The sequence below is a fragment of the Oryctolagus cuniculus genome, chromosome 6 (assembly GCF_051225735.1).
Source record: "Oryctolagus cuniculus isolate XC-2025 breed Fujian yellow rabbit chromosome 6, ASM5122573v1, whole genome shotgun sequence".
NCBI classification, from domain to species: domain Eukaryota; kingdom Metazoa; phylum Chordata; class Mammalia; order Lagomorpha; family Leporidae; genus Oryctolagus; species Oryctolagus cuniculus.
The window spans coordinates 46,340,172-46,358,480 of NC_142872.1; the positions used below are offsets into that span (position 1 = coordinate 46,340,172).

An 18,309-nucleotide genomic window follows, 5' to 3' on the forward strand; every position below is an offset into this window, starting at 1 on the left:
GGCTTATTTAAAGGAGCTTGTTATGTTCCTCCTGCTAGTATTTACTTACTTCTTTCTTGATGGTTTCAAGGTAGTTCATGTTTGTGTTACCAATGTACTTTCCATATTTGATATTTTAAAGTCATCCATCTCTTTGCCATGTTTAGATCCAGAGCTTTATTACAAGGATGCCATTGTCTACATTACTGACTCCAGCAATCATGATCCTCCCTAAACTGTCTATTCTGCCAGTAGCCTTCAATAAGAACTTGAGCTTAAGCAGAACTGGCTTTTTCCTGCCTCTGAGGCTTGCCTCTTTTTGCTGTGGATGCCATGGCTCTTCTCTGTTTTGCTGTTCCATATATTTTGTATCTAAAGATTTTCCCAACCCTTCAGTACACAATTGCCATCTTCTCCAACCTCCGTACCACCCGGAAGCTCATGGCTGTGATTTAGTGTTTTACTGTGAATGGCATTGCGTTAGTCCTACTTTCTATTTCAAATATATTGGCCATCCTAGGTGGGCTAGAAATAATTTGAGGAAAGAAATAGTAAAGGTTATGCTCCCCTTGTAACCCCACAACATTTAGGAGGCCACTGAACCAATAATGGCAACTTGGCACTCTTACACACTAAATTCAACATATACCAGATTTAATGCACACTGAAATCTAAGGAATATAAACAACAGTTTTCAAAGTAAGGCTTAGCTTGGAAAATATGACTGCCTCTAATAATTTAAAAGTTGTAGTATGATCAGAAATATTCTAAAATGCTATAGGGTTAAATGATGGGGGGTGAATTTTCTTTAATTATTCTTTAAAAGTAAGTAAATTATCATTGTGATTACTATAAATGTTCCTCTTACAAAGATCTGAAAATTTGGAAACAAAAAGAAGCAAAAAGAAGATAAGAAAATAATCTCTTCATTTCTTTCACCCACAGCAAGTATTGTTAATACCTTGGTATATACCATCCAGACTCTTTTATGTACATGTGTTCTGGTTTCTAGTGGCTTGCTTACTCATGCTTTTACATAAAGTACTACTTCTGATTTCATTAATTCCGTAAGCTAAATCACCAGAAAAGGAATAGATGGGACATAAGGCATGTATAACATGTAGAGAAAATCATGTTTGTATAAATACTTTTGAAAAGTATCACATACTATGCATTGTTTTGTAGCCTGTTTTTCCCTGTGTTAATAATGTGGCTTAAATAGCTTCATACCAAGTCATTGTATCTTAATTACTTAACTAGTTAGTTATTATTGAACATTGAGGATTTTCAGATTTTCACTCCTGGACATTGATAAACAAAAGGAAGCAAAAAGAAGAAAAGAAAAAAATAATTTCTATAATCCTTTTGCTCATAGCAGGGGAAGGAAAAAAGAAAGGTCTTTCTTATATACATGTTATCTTTTAATTCCATTTTTCCATAAACCTCCTGAAGTCCATTCATATCTCTGGAATCAACATAATTCAGGCTCTAAAATGAATGCAATGTCTAGCTGTGACTCTGTTTCCCTTGTCCGTGTACATCAGACCTTCTTGAACTATGGCGGTAGTGACTTTTGGTAGGGCAATTTTTGTTGTAGGGGGATTGTCCTGTGAATGGTGGGGTATGTAGGAGCATCCCTGATCTTATTCCACTGTAGGCCAGAAGCCACTATCCCCAGTTGTGGCGACTAGAAATGTCTCCAGACATTACTGACTGTTACCTAAGGGGACACAGTTGCCCCTAGCTGAGAGCTGTCCAAGCACGTGCTCCATCTGCTTTCTGGAGTCCCACTTATCACCTGTGGTGTGGATAGATTATGTATATAGAACAGAGCAGATGTAGAGAGAATAGGACTTGGGAAAGAGAAGAAGGAAAAGAAGGAAAGAATTCTCTACTTGGAGTATCAGTGAGGCTGGCATGGGACCTCTCACTATCACTGAGTCTACAAGTGGGAAGATCTTTCCTCCTGAGTGCAAGTGACACAGCCCCAAAATGTTTTGCAAGAGAAAAACAATGCCGAGCATAAAGGAGGGAAAATGAGTGAAGAGATCAATATCTAAGGATAGAGGAACCCGCTAAACCAAAAAGGAGTGTTTTGAAGGGAACAGCTAAGGGAGGCTGAATTCAGAGACAGCACAGCTATAAAGAGAAAGAGGTCAGCTTTTGGAGCGAGACAGACATTGGCTTGATTTCTAGCTTGGCTGTCATTTTCTGTGTGACTATGGGCAGAATGCTTGTCTCTGAGTTTCAGTTTAATCATCTATAAAACAGGAATATGTAAAAAATTAACATGTGGGTAAGTGAGTTTGAATTTGGTGCACATAGAAAATGCCTAGCATTGGAGCCGTCGCTGTGGCGCAGCAGGTTAAAGCCCTGGCCTGCAGTGCCGGCATCCCATACGGGCACTGGTTCTAGTCCCGGCTGCTCCTCTTCTGATCCAGCTCTCTGCTATGGCTTGGGAAAGCAGTAGAAGATGGCCCAAGTGCTTGGGTCCCTGCACCCACGTGGGAGACCTGGAAGAAGCTCCTGGCTCCTGGCTTCAGATTAGCACAGCTCCGGGCATTGCAGCCATCTTGGGAGTGAACCAGCGGATGGAAGACCACTCTCTCTGTCTCTACCTCTCTGTAAGTCTCTTTCAAATAAATAAATCTTTTTTTTTATTTGACATGTAGAGTTATAGACAGAGAGAGAGACAGGGAGAAAGGTCTTCCTTCCATTGGTTCACCCCTCAAATCGCCACTATGGCTGGCGCTGCGCCGATCCGAAGCCAGGAACCAGGTGCTTCCTCCTGGTCTCCCGTGCAGGGGCTCAAACTTGGGCCATCCTCCACTGCCTTCCTGGGCCACAGCAGAGAGCTGGACTGGAAGAGGAGCAACCGGGACTAGAACCTGGTGTCCATATTGGATGCCAGTGCCACAGGCAGAGGATTAACCAAGTGAGTCACAGTGCCGGCCCTTAAATAAATCTTTAAAAAAAATGACTGGTATCATGTTGTGTACACAGCAGGTGCCAGATAAAGACAGTAGCTGTTTTACAGGCTTTCATGAGATATGCATGCAATGTTTCTAGACAAAGACTGGAACATTGTAAGCACACTATCTTTTAGGTAGGATAACACCAGATCGGTGATGGTCTTGAAATCCAGACCCAGAAGTTTAAGTGGATGGGGAGGAGAGATTTAGTGCCTTTTGAATAGGAATGTGAGATGAGGGAAGCGTGATTCTAGGCAGAAGAGCTTTGCAGTGGTTGTAGGATGGACTCAACTGAGAAGAGACTGGACTTATGTAGATCATTTAGGAGATGGATGTAACAAATAAGGCATGAAAAATGCAGACTCTGTCATATTTCTGGTATAAGCATTCTTGAAACAAATGTATGAATAACAGAGTGAAGTATATACCACGAAATCTCAATTGCTGTAAAAGCTTGACAGAAGGAACCTAAAGATCCTAGCTCTGAAGTTCTCTTAGGTCTGTTGCTTCATGTTCCTTGGACCCACTCAGATTTCTTTCAGATTCTGAGAGCAGATTCATGTTGGACCAGCACCCCTTTCCTGCACCTGGGGATAACAGATGCTGTCCTTTCTTCTTTTTTTAAAAATTTTATTTATTTATTTATTTATTTGAGAGGTAGAGTTAGGAAGGGAGAGAGAGACAGAGAGAAAAGTCTTCTGTCTGCTGGTTCACTCCTCAAATGGCTGCAGTGGCTAGAGCTGGGCCCATCAGGAGCCAGGAACTTCCTCTGGGTATCCCATGTGGGTGCAGGGACCCAAGCACTTGGGCCATCTTACACTGCTTTCCCAGTTCATAGTAGAGAGCTGGATTGGAAGTGGAGATGCCGGGACTTGAACTGGCACCCACATGGGATGCAGCACTGCAGACAGAGGCTTAGCCCTTTATGCCACAGTGCTGGCCCCAGATGCTATGCTTTCTGCTTCTCTCTCTGCCCTAACCTCGAGGTGCATGCATGATCTAAGCCAGGCTTATCATAGTCCTCTGGGTACAATGATTGGCCCAAGGATGGGCATGGGCCTGAGGCCAAGTCAATGAAACTCTTCCCTGGGATTTTATACCTGGAAACTGGAGAGAGAAATCCTATTTTTTCCTTTGATCTGAGAGTGGTAAAAATTTGGTTCTATAGCTACTTTTGAGGTTTGAGAGGATGAAGCTGAGATGAGTGACAGCAGGGACTGGGCATGAAGGGGAAGAGGATTGAAGAACTGGGAATGGAGAGAGAAGGAAAGAACAGAGACTCCCAAGGCTCCCTATGTTAGAGATCTCAAAATGGCATGATATGGTCTGGTTTTTGCTTCAGTTTTGTAAGTCACTCCAGTGTCCTTCAGATAAATTGCTTTATTTTTGCCTTACACTGTTCAATAATGGGAAACTGACAAAGAAATTCATATCATGGACTTAGGGTGATGATATCCAGAAACCCTAGAAGGATTACTTTGCACCTGCTAGTATTGGTTTAGTTACATCATAAATAGTTATTGAGCATCTGCTGTTTGCCAGCCAGTATGCCGATGCTGAAACTCTAAGAGTCATCTATCTCCACTCACAGGATTCCTGCTCTCTGGAGCTTTCAGCCTGGTAGAGTGGACAGCCAAGTGTGAAACAGAGGAAGCACAGGGTGTGGGTGAACAGTATCAGGGCCACCTTGCATGGTTTTGGAGAGTGTTCAGTTGAAATTCCTAGAAGAAGAGATGTAAAATCTTATGTCTGAAAGAGGAGCAGCAGTAATCCATGAGAAAAGGCTATGGAAGAACATTCTGGGCAGAGGATAGAGTCTAGGGTGGAGAGAGAGAGAGAGAGAGAGGGAGGGAGGGAGAGATTGAAATTGGTGTATATATATAGATATAGATATAGTTAGATGTAGAGGTAGACATGTATACATAGAGACATACAGAGGGAAATTATACAGGTGTGTATGTATACACACACACACATATAGATATAGATTGATATTGAAAGGAATTATACATATATAGAGAGGGAGAGAAAGAGACAGATTCAGATCCACGGGAAGACTTGGAGGACTGGAGCAGGTTTGGGTGCATTCTTTGTAGCTGCAGAACCATGCAGGGGAAGTCTCGGAGTTGTAATTCCCACAGGCTGTACTGGCTTGGCAGCCACTAGTTCCCTTCTGTGGCAGTGTAACTTGTTAATGTCTGCTGCTCTAGGCAGTCTCATCAAAGTCAGGGTGGAAAAGGGAGGGAGGAGATTAGAATAGACATCTATTTATTTTTCATTTTGCATTGAGCTTGGTGTGGGCTGACTGCTTTTCAGGATCTGATTCTTTGCTCCCAGAGGGTCTTGTGGTCAGGCGCCAGCTGTGAGGATCTGTTACCATGGGTGACATTTTCATCCAATGGGAGCGGTGCTGCTTGTTTGCAGCGTGGCAGATGGAGCAGCTAATCGATACAGTCTGGGAGGTAGGCAGCCCGCACCCCAAGTGGCCCCACCACACAATGAGAGCTGGACCCCAGGGGCTTGTGGAACACATGCCTGTGACTGGGCCTTTGATTGGAAAAGACCTCACTCACCAGGGGTTGTGGCCGGAGACAATGTCCTGTTCTTTACTAAGGTGGCCTCTTCACTTCCAGGATTTTTACAGCCCCTCTCTCAGGCAACATTGCCTGGAGAAGCTGCTGCCAAACCCTCCATAGCTCTGTGTGCATGACACTGAGATTTCAGTCCAGTAAGAATCAGCAGGCATTTTGAGTATCGTCCTTATTCAAGCAATAGACTGAGTGGTGGAAAGAATAAGGCAGTGTCCTGCCCTCAAGGACCTTGTGATGAAATTAGGGATTTCCAGTCTGGTCATGAAATAGCCAAAAGCCACTCAATCATTCATCCAACACACTTATTGAATAAACTTGAAAGGCACATCAACATATGCCAGGTATATTTTTAGGAGGTGGGGACACAGAAATGGCTAGGAGATGCCTGGTGCCGCCAGTACTTCATTTCACCTCATGTTATCTAACAAGAGGATTAGCTAGATCTTAGTGGGTTCTTCCTTTGCACTGTCTTATTAAATGTGTATAACTTGATGAGCTGGGTTACCAACACTATCTCCATTTTGAAATAAGAAAATGAGGTCTGGAATAGAAGGGACTTTTCCATTATCACCATGTTTTGACTTTGAATCTGGGGACACTGCTAATATACAGTTCAGTATTAATTTCATTGTAGTCACATTATTTTAGCATATGTATATATATACATGTAAATTTTATTGGTAAAATGTACTGAATGTATAATGCATGCTAATGATTTTATATTGCTTATGATTAGAAGATGAGCAATAAAAGGTTCTTTGATTTCTTAATTCCAGTAGATGAGGTATCAGGAAACCTGGGGACCGTCCATTGAGCAAACCCTCAATTTCCTCTTTCTCAAGGAAGAATATTTAGGCTGGCCTTGTGCCTACCTTCTGGTGTTTTATGATAACTGAATGGAATTTTTATATAGATGTAACCCTTGATCCTAATAGGATTGCACACAAACTCTCATGAAGTTGTGTGTTCTCCCCAGGGTCAATTGCTGGTGCTGCTCATGTTTTCTGCTGTTGCATTGAAGAAGGTGGTGGATAAGAAGTTCCTGAAATTGTAGTTCACTGAATAAACAACATTCTTGCTCTTCACTCTTAAGAGAAATGTGAAATAAAGCAAAACCAAGTTTCCATCATCTCCCTCTCTCCTCTCTTCTTTATGTTTTTAAAGTCTTATCTCACAACACTCCCACCCCCTTCCCCACTGGTAATTTATTTCTCCAAGCCACTACACATAGAAGCATCACTATTTTAATTAGCAAGAAGCGAACAGAAGTAAGAAGCTAGAAGGCACAGCAAGGGAGCCCACCACTTGCATGCTTTAATTATTCATTGAGGTAAATAAAATTAAATATTTTCTCAGCAATCCAGAGCAGGATGTGAAGTAATTACACTGTCAGATTCATCAAAAATTCCCTCATCAAAATAAAAACCTTGATGCCATTTAATAATTTATAATACAAATACACAGAAATTGTAAAATATTATAAATAGAAAACTGCTGGCTAAGTGAGCATGAATTAGTCAGGGGTTATATTCTAGAAAGATGCTGTCATGAGCTGTATGAATTTTTAATCAGAAATATTTTTGAGGCCTCATTTAGAGTATGGACTATACCAAAACTTTAAAATACAAACAACACAACAAAACAACAACAAATTCCTGCTGCTTGGAGATTTGTCAACACTGCATTTTAAGGAAAATTGAGGGCACACAATGATTGCCGGCAGGAAAACAGTTTGTCTTCTTTGGTACAGAGCACCTCTGACACATGTCTACATGGCTAACAAATTAATTAATTAACATCCATGTAACAACCATTGGAAAAGTCTCATTTCCATCAAGGCAGAAAGGCTAGGTCAGCCATGGAAACTTGTAAGATGGTGGGTGATTGTGGAGATACGATTTTTTTCCAGTTTGAAATAGTGCAATCTGTTGAGTTTCTGTATGGAAAAAGCCTGAAGAAAATAGAGGAAATTCAATTTTTTCTTTTGCTAACTCTCCAAGAAGTGTTCTTGTGTGTACATGAGAACATGTGTACATGTATACATGGCCTGCCTATGATAGGAAACCGTCTCTGGAGATTTAGCTATCCCAGGTTGGAGGAGGAATGGGCAAGACTTTACTGAATGGGGGGAAATCAGCTCCATTCGCCAGAAATGAAATGTGTGCTTGCAAGACAGTTAATTTAAAAAGCGAGCCAGCTTCCATTCAGGAGTCTAAGAGACTAGTAGGAATGACAGTGTGGCAGTCAGATCTTTTTACAAAAAGGTCAAACTGATCCCTTTTCTACTTCAAATCTGTCAAAAGTTTTCTCTTTGGCTCAGTATGAAGTCTAAACCCATTGATAAACATGTTAAGGCCCAAAAGGTTGTGGCTCTAGGTGAAAATCTCCCCCTTTGTCTTGCTCCACGTGCTGCAAAGGCATAGCCCCTCCAGCAGACCATCGAGCCTCCAGGAACACACAGTGTCCTCTGTTGGATACATTCTTCTCCCCTTCTTTCTTGGGCAATCTCTTCCTTTTATACTTCAGGACTCAGCTTAGATGTCCCCTCTTCTAGGAAGCCTTCCTGGGTCATCAAATGCCATCAGGTTATCCTGTTCTATCTCCCACTGTGTGTGATACTTCCACCTTATGAACTCGCCACATTTGTTATATTTAGAATAAATTATCTATAGCAATGTGCATATTATTTGTCGTCCAAGATGACTAGAACATCAGTGAAGGCAGAGATGATAGACGTCAGGGATCTTTCCTTTGACGCTCACAATGAAACCCTTTATGAACTGTAACTCCTCACCCCCCACACCTACCTATTTACTTCATTCTCTGACCTCCTCTCCTACACCCTCGTGTATATCCACTTGGATTGAACTCTTCCCTGTTCCTTACCGGCTCCCAAGACAGGGTCTATCTCTGGAAAGCTCTTTCTCCAGATACTTTCTTTCCCCTCCCTCTTCTCCACTCTCTACTTCCATCTCCCCAGTATTATTACCCTTCTTCAGATCTTTACCCAAGTTTCATCTCCCCACTAAAGTCTTCCGTTTTAAAAATTTCCTTTTTTCTAAAAACTATTTATTTATTTATTTGAAATGTAGAGTTATGGGGGTGGGTAGCGAGAGAAGAGAGAGAGGAGAGAGAGAGACAGAGAAAATCTTACATCCCCTGACCTCTTCCCAAATGGCCACAATGGCAGGACTGGACCAGGCTGAAGCCGGGAGCCAGGAGTTTGATCTGGATCTCCACTTGAGTGCCATGGTACCAAACACTTGATCTATCCTCTGTTGCTTTCCCAGACTCATTATTAGGGAGATGGATCAGAAGTAGAGAAGCCAGGACTTGAACTGGTGCTCATAATGCAAACCATCCTTGCAGGTGGCAGTTTAACCTGCTATGCCACAATGCTGGCCCCCCTTTCCCTAATTTCAATCCACCCCTACCGACCAATACTTCTATCCACCTTTTATTGGGTTTTGCTTAGCATTAACATCAATGGAATTCATAAATATTTACTTAGTTTATTTGTTGTCTGCATCTTTCCTCTATGATATGAGTTCCACAGGGCGGGGATTTTTGCCTGTGATTTTCATTCTTTTATCACAGGAGTATAGAATCTGTCTTGGCCCAGAGTGGAACTCGGCAAATATTAGTTGATAGAATGATGGAAATAACTACCCTTATATTAGTGGAGTGCATGTGAAAGGCTTATATTTTTGTGGAAAACCTTTTTTTGTGAGAGTTCTGGGGCTTGGATGATGCCTTGGTAGGCAAGATGGGTGTAATGGGGAACACTTTAAGAGATAGATTAGTCTTTCCCTGTTTGCCAATGTAGGCTATCCAAGTTTGTATGCAATCTCAAAACTTCGCAAGTTTCTTAAGAAAGACACACATAGCTGGTGAGATAATAGGTAATTTGAATAGACTGAATACTTGGAAAGGAAATAACTCTTTGGTGTTATAGACCAAGGACAACAAATGGTTTCAGTACCAACTGATGGTAGTTGTTGCTTGAAAGGCCATGTTGAAAAGTGTTTTGAGCCTATTTCTATGTCTAGTGGAAAAGTGTTATCATCAGCTGGTGATGTCTTGGGCTTGGAAGGAAGGTGTGTCAGTATTTGTATCATTGCATCTGTGTCCTGATTTCTTAGTTTCTAGCCTTTTACATGGAAACCCAAGCATACAGGGGGACCGTTACTATCCCCATTGGTCTATTTTTTTCTGAGATTCTAGTGAAAGCTAAAGATTGAGGTATTTGGAAAAGGCCTTAGTATCCAGACCCTTTAGGGACCTCGCTATATCCTTTGGGCTGAATGCTTGAGTGTTTCCTTCAGGGAATGAAGTAGCTGAGCTATATTGGTAGTTTATAGATGAGGGGCTCACACAGGGGTAGCAGAATTCTTCTAGTCTTGTTCTTGTAGATCGGCTATTCAAACTAATCCCCTGTTGCTAAGACTGTCTGCAGGGAGGGGAGCGGGGAATGACCCAAGACAGAGGCTTGGCCTGAAGTAGAGACCCTGACCCTAATGTCATTAGTTTAACTTGCCAATCCTATGAGCTCACCAGCCCATAACAAAGCTCTCCCTTCCCCTCCTGGTGCTGCCCACAACCTCATCTCTAGCAGCCCTCGTTGTACAGTTCACCTGGCTCTCTATCAACGGTAAATGCAATTTCTTTTTCTGGAGGCCTCTCCTGTCCCTGCACTTGAAAATCCTTCACAGTGCCTAATTTTCTCTTAGCATTTCTGTTTTTTAGTGGCTGCTTTAGCAAGTGTCCAACCAGGTTCTAATACCATCCAAGTGATTTATGTGTTTCTAGTATTTTTCTGTCTTGTCTCACTGCTTCATTAGTATTAAGCACATTGAAAAGATGGACCATTGTAAATATGTCTCTGAATCATTTTCACTGACTAATATAAAGATCTCAGGACCTACTTCTGTATAAAAGGGTCATTATTTAACACACTGTTGACTGGATTCAATGGGCCCATAAGTCCAAATGGAACCATTGGTATAAATTTTTTGAAGGATGATTTGGCATTATCTATCAAAATTTTGAATGTGCCTACCTTTTGTTCAGCTTCAACTTCTTGTAATCTACATTATAGAAATACTTTTAGGAGTGTGCAAAGATCTATGTATGTTTGTGAAAGTAAGAATGGCATAGAATTACCTATGAAAGCAAAAATTAGAATGACCTATATGTCCATTTATAGGGAAATTGTTATATAAATTGTGTATTTATGATACATTATAAATTGTACACACATGAAATACTATCTAATCTTTAAAAGGAAAGAAGTAATTATTTAAATATTAGCAGGCAAAAATGTCCATGACATTAGGGGAGAAAGCAAGATAGGTGAAATTTTGCACAATTTTATAGAGTGGTATTTTAAAAAATACTTATTTGAAAAACAGAGGGGCAGAAAGAAGGGGATATCTTCCATCCACTGATTCACTCACCAAATGACCTAAATAGCCAGAGCTGGACCAGGTCAGACAGGAACCAGGAACTTCATCCTGTTCTCCCTCATGAGTGACAGTGGCACAAGGACTTGGGCCATCTCTTCTGCCTTCTCAGGCACAGTAGCAGAGACCTGGATGGGAAATGGAGCAGCAGGGACTTGAAATGGCACTCTGATATGGGATGCTGACATCATAAGAAGTGGTTTAACCAGATGTACCATAATTTATGTCCCTAGAGGGCTATTTTTTGTAATAAGATATGCACTTGGAAATGAACAAGAAGATAAGTAGTAAATTATCAGCGACTTATCTGTGGTGGGTAAGATTGGGAAAGCAAGGTATTTTACTTCATTTTTTAAACCTTTTATTATTTTGGGAAAATTTATAAAAGATTCATTTGAAAGAGTTAGAGAGGAAGAGACAGAGATCTTCCATCTACTGGTTCATTCCCCAGATGGCCATAATGAACAGGGTTGGGTCAGGCTGAAGCCAGGGACCAGGAGCTTCTTCCAGGTATCTCATGTGAGTAGAAGGAGCCCAAGCACCGGGACCATATTCCACTGCTTTTCCCAGTCCATTTTCAGGGAATTGGATCACAAATTGAGCATCTGGGTCATGAACCAGCACCCATATGGGATGCTGGCATCGCAGCTGGCAGCTTTACTTGTTACACCACAATGCTGGCCCCTGAAAAAACCTTTTAATAGACATATTAACATTCCATTATGAAAAATTATTGTAAAGAGTTTATAGTGAAAGAGCATGGCAATTGTGCTGTTTCATAAAATACTCTATAATTTAGCAATACTTACAAAATAATTCAGTAGCCCTTTTCATTATTTCTAGAATGCTTAACTAATTTTCAGAGGTGTTAAATGCAGACTAAGTGTGGGAGAGTTTAAATAAGGAAATTGCTCTTTCTATTCTTGTTGGTATCATGTTCGACTATGTTATATTTCTGGTTAATGGAGTGTAAGTAAAACTAATGTGTCATTTCTGAGCAAAAGTTTCAAGAACCTGTTCATGTTTTTGTTTTCATGTTCTCTTATTCTCCTTGTCACAGACCAGCAATATTTCAGGAAAAGTTTATCTATTACCTTATGTCTCTGAAGCAAGACTCCACCAACTCTGATATATATGTTATACAAGCAGGCAATAGAACCTTGTTCTTGTAAGCCACTGAAATTTGGGGTTGCTTCTTACTGCAGCCCATTCTAGACTACCCCTGAATGATAGAATTTCTGAAACCTCCACTAGTTCCTTGAATACTGGCTTTCCTGGCCAATAAATTATGGTGTGTGATTGTAATCCTCATTACTGTGTGATTGAATCAGCCAGGAGGCTTTAGACTGCAAGCAAGCTGAAAAGAAGAAATGAATTAAGGAATAAGGATATATTAACTCAGACACAAGAAGTCCAGAGTTTCAGCTTCATGACTTCTCTGAGGACTCAAGGTTTGCCATATTTTGGCTTAACCTTCTTGTCATGGTTGTATGCTAGCCTGCTATAGAAGTTCCAGATGTCATTCATGGGCATTATAGTAACCCTTGAAGAACAGAGGTATTTCTTTTTTCATTTTTCTTCTTTCTTGCTTTTAATTGAGGAAAATATTTCCTGAAAATTCTCTAGCAAACTACCCTCAGATCTCATTGACTAGGATTGGCCACATGTCCATGATTAAACCAGTCACTGTTAAGTGCAGTGAGACCACTTGGAATGGATTTGATCTCACTCTGGAAGTAACCAGGGGTGCCTTTTCTGAGCAGGTGGATGTATGGCAAATGATTACCCAAACAAAACTGAGGATTTGTCTTCAAGGAAGATGAGGAAGATGCAAGTAGCATGTGCTTCAGTGACCTTTAGTGTGTATGTACTCTCCTGGGACTCTAGGTTCCCATTAGTAAACTGAGAATTTGGAGCAAGATGGCTTCTAACATAAGGATTATTACCACAGAGTCCATCGATCTTGACTTCTGAAGGGATGGAGTCCACATTTCCTTTCAAGACCTTGAGTGGGACAAAGAGATTGTCTGTGCTCTAGGGTGCCACTGGCTTAGGTCATCAAAATTCTTATTTCAGCAGCTTCCTGAGAGGCAGGCCCATTATGGGTTCTGGCTCCCATAAAACTTTGCTTCTTGGATTTTACATGCCCAGGATGAATGTGGTCTAGGTGAGGGGTGTATATGTGCAGTCTCGTTAGCTTTTAGTTACATATCAGATTGACTTTAAAAGTGCTTTGAAGACTTATAAAGCGCTTTGTGCTTGGAGATTTTTCCAATAGCTCCCTCTTCTCCCATGCTCTATACTCCCAAATCTCTGCATCCCCTTACAATTTGCCTTGACTCAAGGCATTTTATTGGCCAAATTAAAATAAGTTAGTCCCAAGGGCTCTTGAGCCATGAACTTCAAAAATAATTTATCATCCTCATTATTAAAAATAATAGTCAGAAATGATTTGGGGCACGGGGCTACAAAACCAAGTGTGTAGGTCTTATGGGACTGGTGCTGAGGTCTTCACTTCTTTCAGGGTACCAGTTGTCTTGTATTAAGGCATTAGCTACAAACTGCCTGGAAATGAGATGGGCTGATCTGAGGAAAGTGCTGGGGCTCTTATTTTATTGGGCCAGGATGGACACATATGCAGCCAATGTCTGCTTAGGCAGTGGAAGGGGACTGGAGAGGGATCTGTAAAATTTGATATAGTTGAATTCATCTTGTCTTCCATGTCTTTTGGGACATTTTCAGCAATAATCTCTCCCACCTTACTACATCCCTAGAAGGGTTTTATGAACTATTTCTAGCTTTGCCACTTGTTTATATCTGAGAGGAGTCCTAAATGGTGTATGATTTCTTGACTGGCTTTGATGAAATCCTCTTTTTTCATCTTGGCATTATGCTGGGATGCTGAAGTAACCCATTCCCCATAGCCACACTGGCATCACATTCTGGTCAATAGGAAGGCTGACTCAAAAGTATTGACTTCAGCTCCCACACTAACAGTTCTATTTGTCATCACTAGATCTCCTGGGCTAGATTTATATTCCTAGAGGGCCTCATAGAAATATTGTTCTGGGGCCAAAGTAAACCCAAGATGTGTCAAGGACAGAATCCAATCACCAGATTAAAATGGACATAGCTATTAGAAAATATTTTTACATTTGGCAATGTAAGAATAATAGACACAGTCTTTTATAGATTGTAGGAAACCATTCTCAGCCTGCAGCACTCATAAACACAAAAGAAGAAGAATAGATTGCTCATTTTGCAAACTTTGTTTTGTTAAATCAAGCACAGATCCAAAAAGCCACACAAAGTAGATGTATTCAATGAGTCATAAGACTTCATACTTATAATCACCAAATGTCAGTTACCCCAGAAGGTTCTCAATGCACCCTGTGCAATCTCATCCCTACTCCCACTTCCCTGAAAGTTTTTCTGTCCCTTTCTTTTTCTTACAACTTATCTTTTGGGGGCTGGCTCTTTGGCGTTGCGAGTAAAGCCATCGCCTACAGTGCCAGCATCCCATATGGGCGCCGGTTTGAGACCCGGCTGTTCCACTTTCGATCCATCTCTCTGCTATGGCTTGCGAAAGCAGAAGATGGCCCAAATCCTTGGGCCCCTGCACCCATGTGGGAGACCGGGAGGAAGCTCCTGGCTTCGGATCGGTGTAGCTGCAGCTGTTGCAGCCAGTTGGGGAGTGAACCAGCGGATGGAGGACCTCTCTGTCTTTCTCTGCCTCTCCTCTTTCCATGTAACTCTGACTTTCAGATAAGTAAATATTTAAAAAAACGCTTATCTTTTGACCTACAGAGTTTCCCTACAATATGTATATTTGCTATTCACATATTCATGCTCCTATGTCTTCTGCAAATTGGGTGCACTATCCAGGGACCCAGTTAGATTCAGGTTCAACCCACTGGGGAAGAGGCATAGTGTTCTTTGAATAGGAGGCATACAATGTCTCATTTTTGCTCTGTGTGTTTGTATGTGTGCATGACATCAGCCAATGTTGTATCTGGATCTGCTAATACACTGGGCATTGCTGAATGGTGATATCTAATTCCATTTTTTTCCTTTTATTTGTTAGCTGGAATATGTATAAACATATGCTTCCACTCATCTACCCTTCGATTACCCAGCAGTATGGTTCAAATAACACATGCAGGATAAATGCTTGATTCTCTTGCTTTAGTTAACAGCTTTAAAGATAATGAATTGATTCCTGTCATCCTCTGAAGGTGCCCAATTAGTTATTTTATAATAAAATCAAGGACTTGGGAATAAATTCTGGATTGCTATTTTAGTCTGTACCTTAGATGTCTTTAATATTTTGAAAGCCTAGGTCAGTGTGCATCTGCTTCCAAATCACCCTGAAAGGAAGTCCCAAAATTCTCTGTGGACTACCCATGTTGAGACCAGTGGAAGGAGTTTGATTTCAGTTTCGTATCTTTCTGTTTTGGGTTCTAGTGGCAGGTTAGGGCAAGTATGGTGTATGGTCATGAATCTTGCTGGAAGACTTAGAAAATTTATGGTCCGTTCAGCAAAATTGTTGTTCCTATGAGATGGATGCTGTCAAATAGCCCATTCATTTAGTCTTCCCCTGCTGATTGCATGAGCACCAGGCCCCTCATTGACCCCCATGCCTTGCTTTCCGTGTGGCTTGATGGCAGGAAGAGAATATCCTAATCATCCTTGCACAGAAATTTCCACTTTACTCAATGGTTAGGTTTTTTATTGGAAATGAATAAATTGCCTTATTGTCATCAAAATTATATTTTATGTTCTTTTCTAAGGAAATGCGAGCTCTGGAAATGCTTTGCTTACAACCCTTTTGTTACAGATTGGTTCTGTTCAGTTTTAGGATGAAGTTGTACTTGAGTGCTCTTTAGGTTTTTTTCAAGGGAGAGAATTAACAATCCTTTTAGGTAACTGAAGAAAAGCACATTCTTTCCAAGGGGTGTCCACTAACCCACATGGCCCTTTGCAGGCCACTGATTCCTCACATGCTCTCACTACAACCAGCAATGAGGTACTACTGTTAGAAACCAGGTACCACCCCTTGGCAACAGCTGCCAAATAACAAGAGGGTCATTAAGTAGGGGCAATGCTGGATACAACCAGACTGCCTCGCTAGCCTTTAAAAAAAATCTCTCCTTACCGAACCCTCCCTCTGAATACTGAGACTGAAGACTGTTTGGGTTTTTTAAGTCTGTAAACGAACATTTTGAATCCACAAATAATCTAAAAGTGTATTCTCATCTCCATCTCTCTATTGGGGAATAAAGTCAAAATTTCTGTGTTACTTTCATGCTCTTTTTTTTTTTTTTTTTTTTTTTTGCATGCTCTAGTAATACCTAGGCTTAAGTTAAAAAAAAAAAAAAACTGACTCCCAACAATAAATCTAATATTTTCTGTTGTCTATAGGGACTCAGTTCACAAAATTTCAAAGTCCTATTCTCCTTGACTGACTGAGCCAAATGGAAAATTAAAATTAATGAAAAATAGTAACATACTGATTTTTCTATAGCCTGCTAAGCAAAGTCTAAATTAAATGACTTTACTTAAAGCTTTGGTGGTAGAGACCCAATTAATTAAAAACACCAGGGTTAAACAATTGACCATCCATCTTTAAGTATAAATGAAGGACAGAGTCCATATGCCATTCTACCGAGGATGAAAAACGAGCAATTGCATGGGTCCTTGGTGATTCTGATTTGATGGGACACCCTGGAGACCTAAAATGTTCCCCTATTCCTAAGACATATGGACCCTACACCATTGTCATACTTAATCTGAAAAACTGGGTTCCCATGCATTCTGTTTGTTTGTTTCCTTGCTTGAGGCCTGTGGTTAGGGCCTCGTGTGTTTGCAGCAATTGGAGTCAGCTTTTGTTTGGCCTTTAAGATGAAGGAAGACAAAACCATAAACATGCTACAAAACACCAGAATATAAAGGGGATTACTGGTGCCACAACAAGAGAACTGGGAGGTCATTATTCTAGATGTCCTTTCCAACCACATGCCTGTCTGCTAGTCCAGGGACTAAAGAGACTTAAAATCAAACAACCAGCCCTGAGTTTATTTTAATGGGAGTCCTCTTAAGTCTGGGCATAGTTGGAGGGTGTTTAATTCACAAATGAAGAAGTTTGCTCTGTCTGGGGGTCTCAGAAGTCAGAGAAACAGCAAAATAAAGTAGCTCCAGATAACCATAAAATCTGAGCATCATATTTTAGCAAAAAGGACATGCCTGTGTGTGTGTCCTTCTAATGGCCTTATTGTCTGGGTCCCCTACAGTCCTCAAGTCAGCACATGGCTGGAGAGGTTCGTTTTTCTAGAAATGAGTTGTTCATTGTCGGAGATGTTTAAGTACAGTCCTGAGGGCCATCTGTCTGGGGTAGTACCCCAAGAACTTATGAATACATGGGATAGATGTTTAAACAAATAACTCTTAAGAGACTCTCCAACTCTGCTAAGTTACTCTCCTTTGATACCCGTTTGAATGCAGATATGCAAATTTAAAGGGAAGGTTAGCGTTTTAAGATTTAGCAAGCTCCCTTCTAGGAAATAAGTTCCCAGGGGAGTTGGTACCAAAGAACTGCTTTTGGAGTCTAAGAAAAAAACACATAAGAGAAGCAAGCATGGTTCTATGCGAATTGATTGGCCACTGAATTACCCACATTTTAATGTTTCTGTGTACCTCTTTTTCCTCTCTGGTTCTGTCCCTGCATGTAGAGGCCACTTAGTAACTTGTGCATTATATGTACAGTTATTGATGAAAACAGAGTAATAATACAAAACTATAAATGTGGGAATCTGAATTATCCAGTGTGTTTTCCAGGGAAAAGGGAATATACAGTATATATTGAAGGGAATAGTATGCATTGCACAGCTAAATGTTGATTTTTAAATTTTTTTTACTCTTTTGTGTCTCCTTGCATAATAGTTCAGGTGAAAAATGTGATAGTTTATTAAAAATTCAGATTTCTTTCAGGATACCAAATTTTCTTACAAATTGTTTTTACATTAGAAACTAGTTTAAAATTATCTACCTGGGATATAGAATTTAATGAATCATCTTTTTCTAGTCAAGAATATCTGAATGTTGAAGAACCATGAGTTCACTAGAATGATAGTAAATTCATCTTTCTTCCTTTCTTCCTGCACACCCCCCCCCCCCAATCTCTTTTTTCTTCTTCAGATTTTTCTCTCATCTTTTCTTTTTTCTAAACTAAGGCTAATATTCAGCAAAGTTTTTGCCTTTACCTTAAATATATATCTAGAACCTGACTACTTCTTACTACCTGCATGG

The 18,309-nt window shown here is 40.6% G+C and overlaps 1 long non-coding RNA gene across 7 annotated transcripts in view; it reads left to right on the forward strand.

The window, feature by feature from the left end:
* Positions 1-18,309, forward strand: part of LOC149126131 (uncharacterized) — a 340,361-nt gene that overhangs the window by 177,041 nt on the left and 145,011 nt on the right. The window contains exon 3 of one of the 7 annotated variants that reach the window (XR_016235426.1): positions 6,519-6,654. The exons of the other annotated variants lie outside the window; for them this stretch is intronic. This is a non-coding gene — a long non-coding RNA (uncharacterized LOC149126131). Of the gene's footprint in view, positions 1-6,518; positions 6,655-18,309 lie in introns of those variants that run through there. 7 annotated transcript variants of the gene reach the window in all.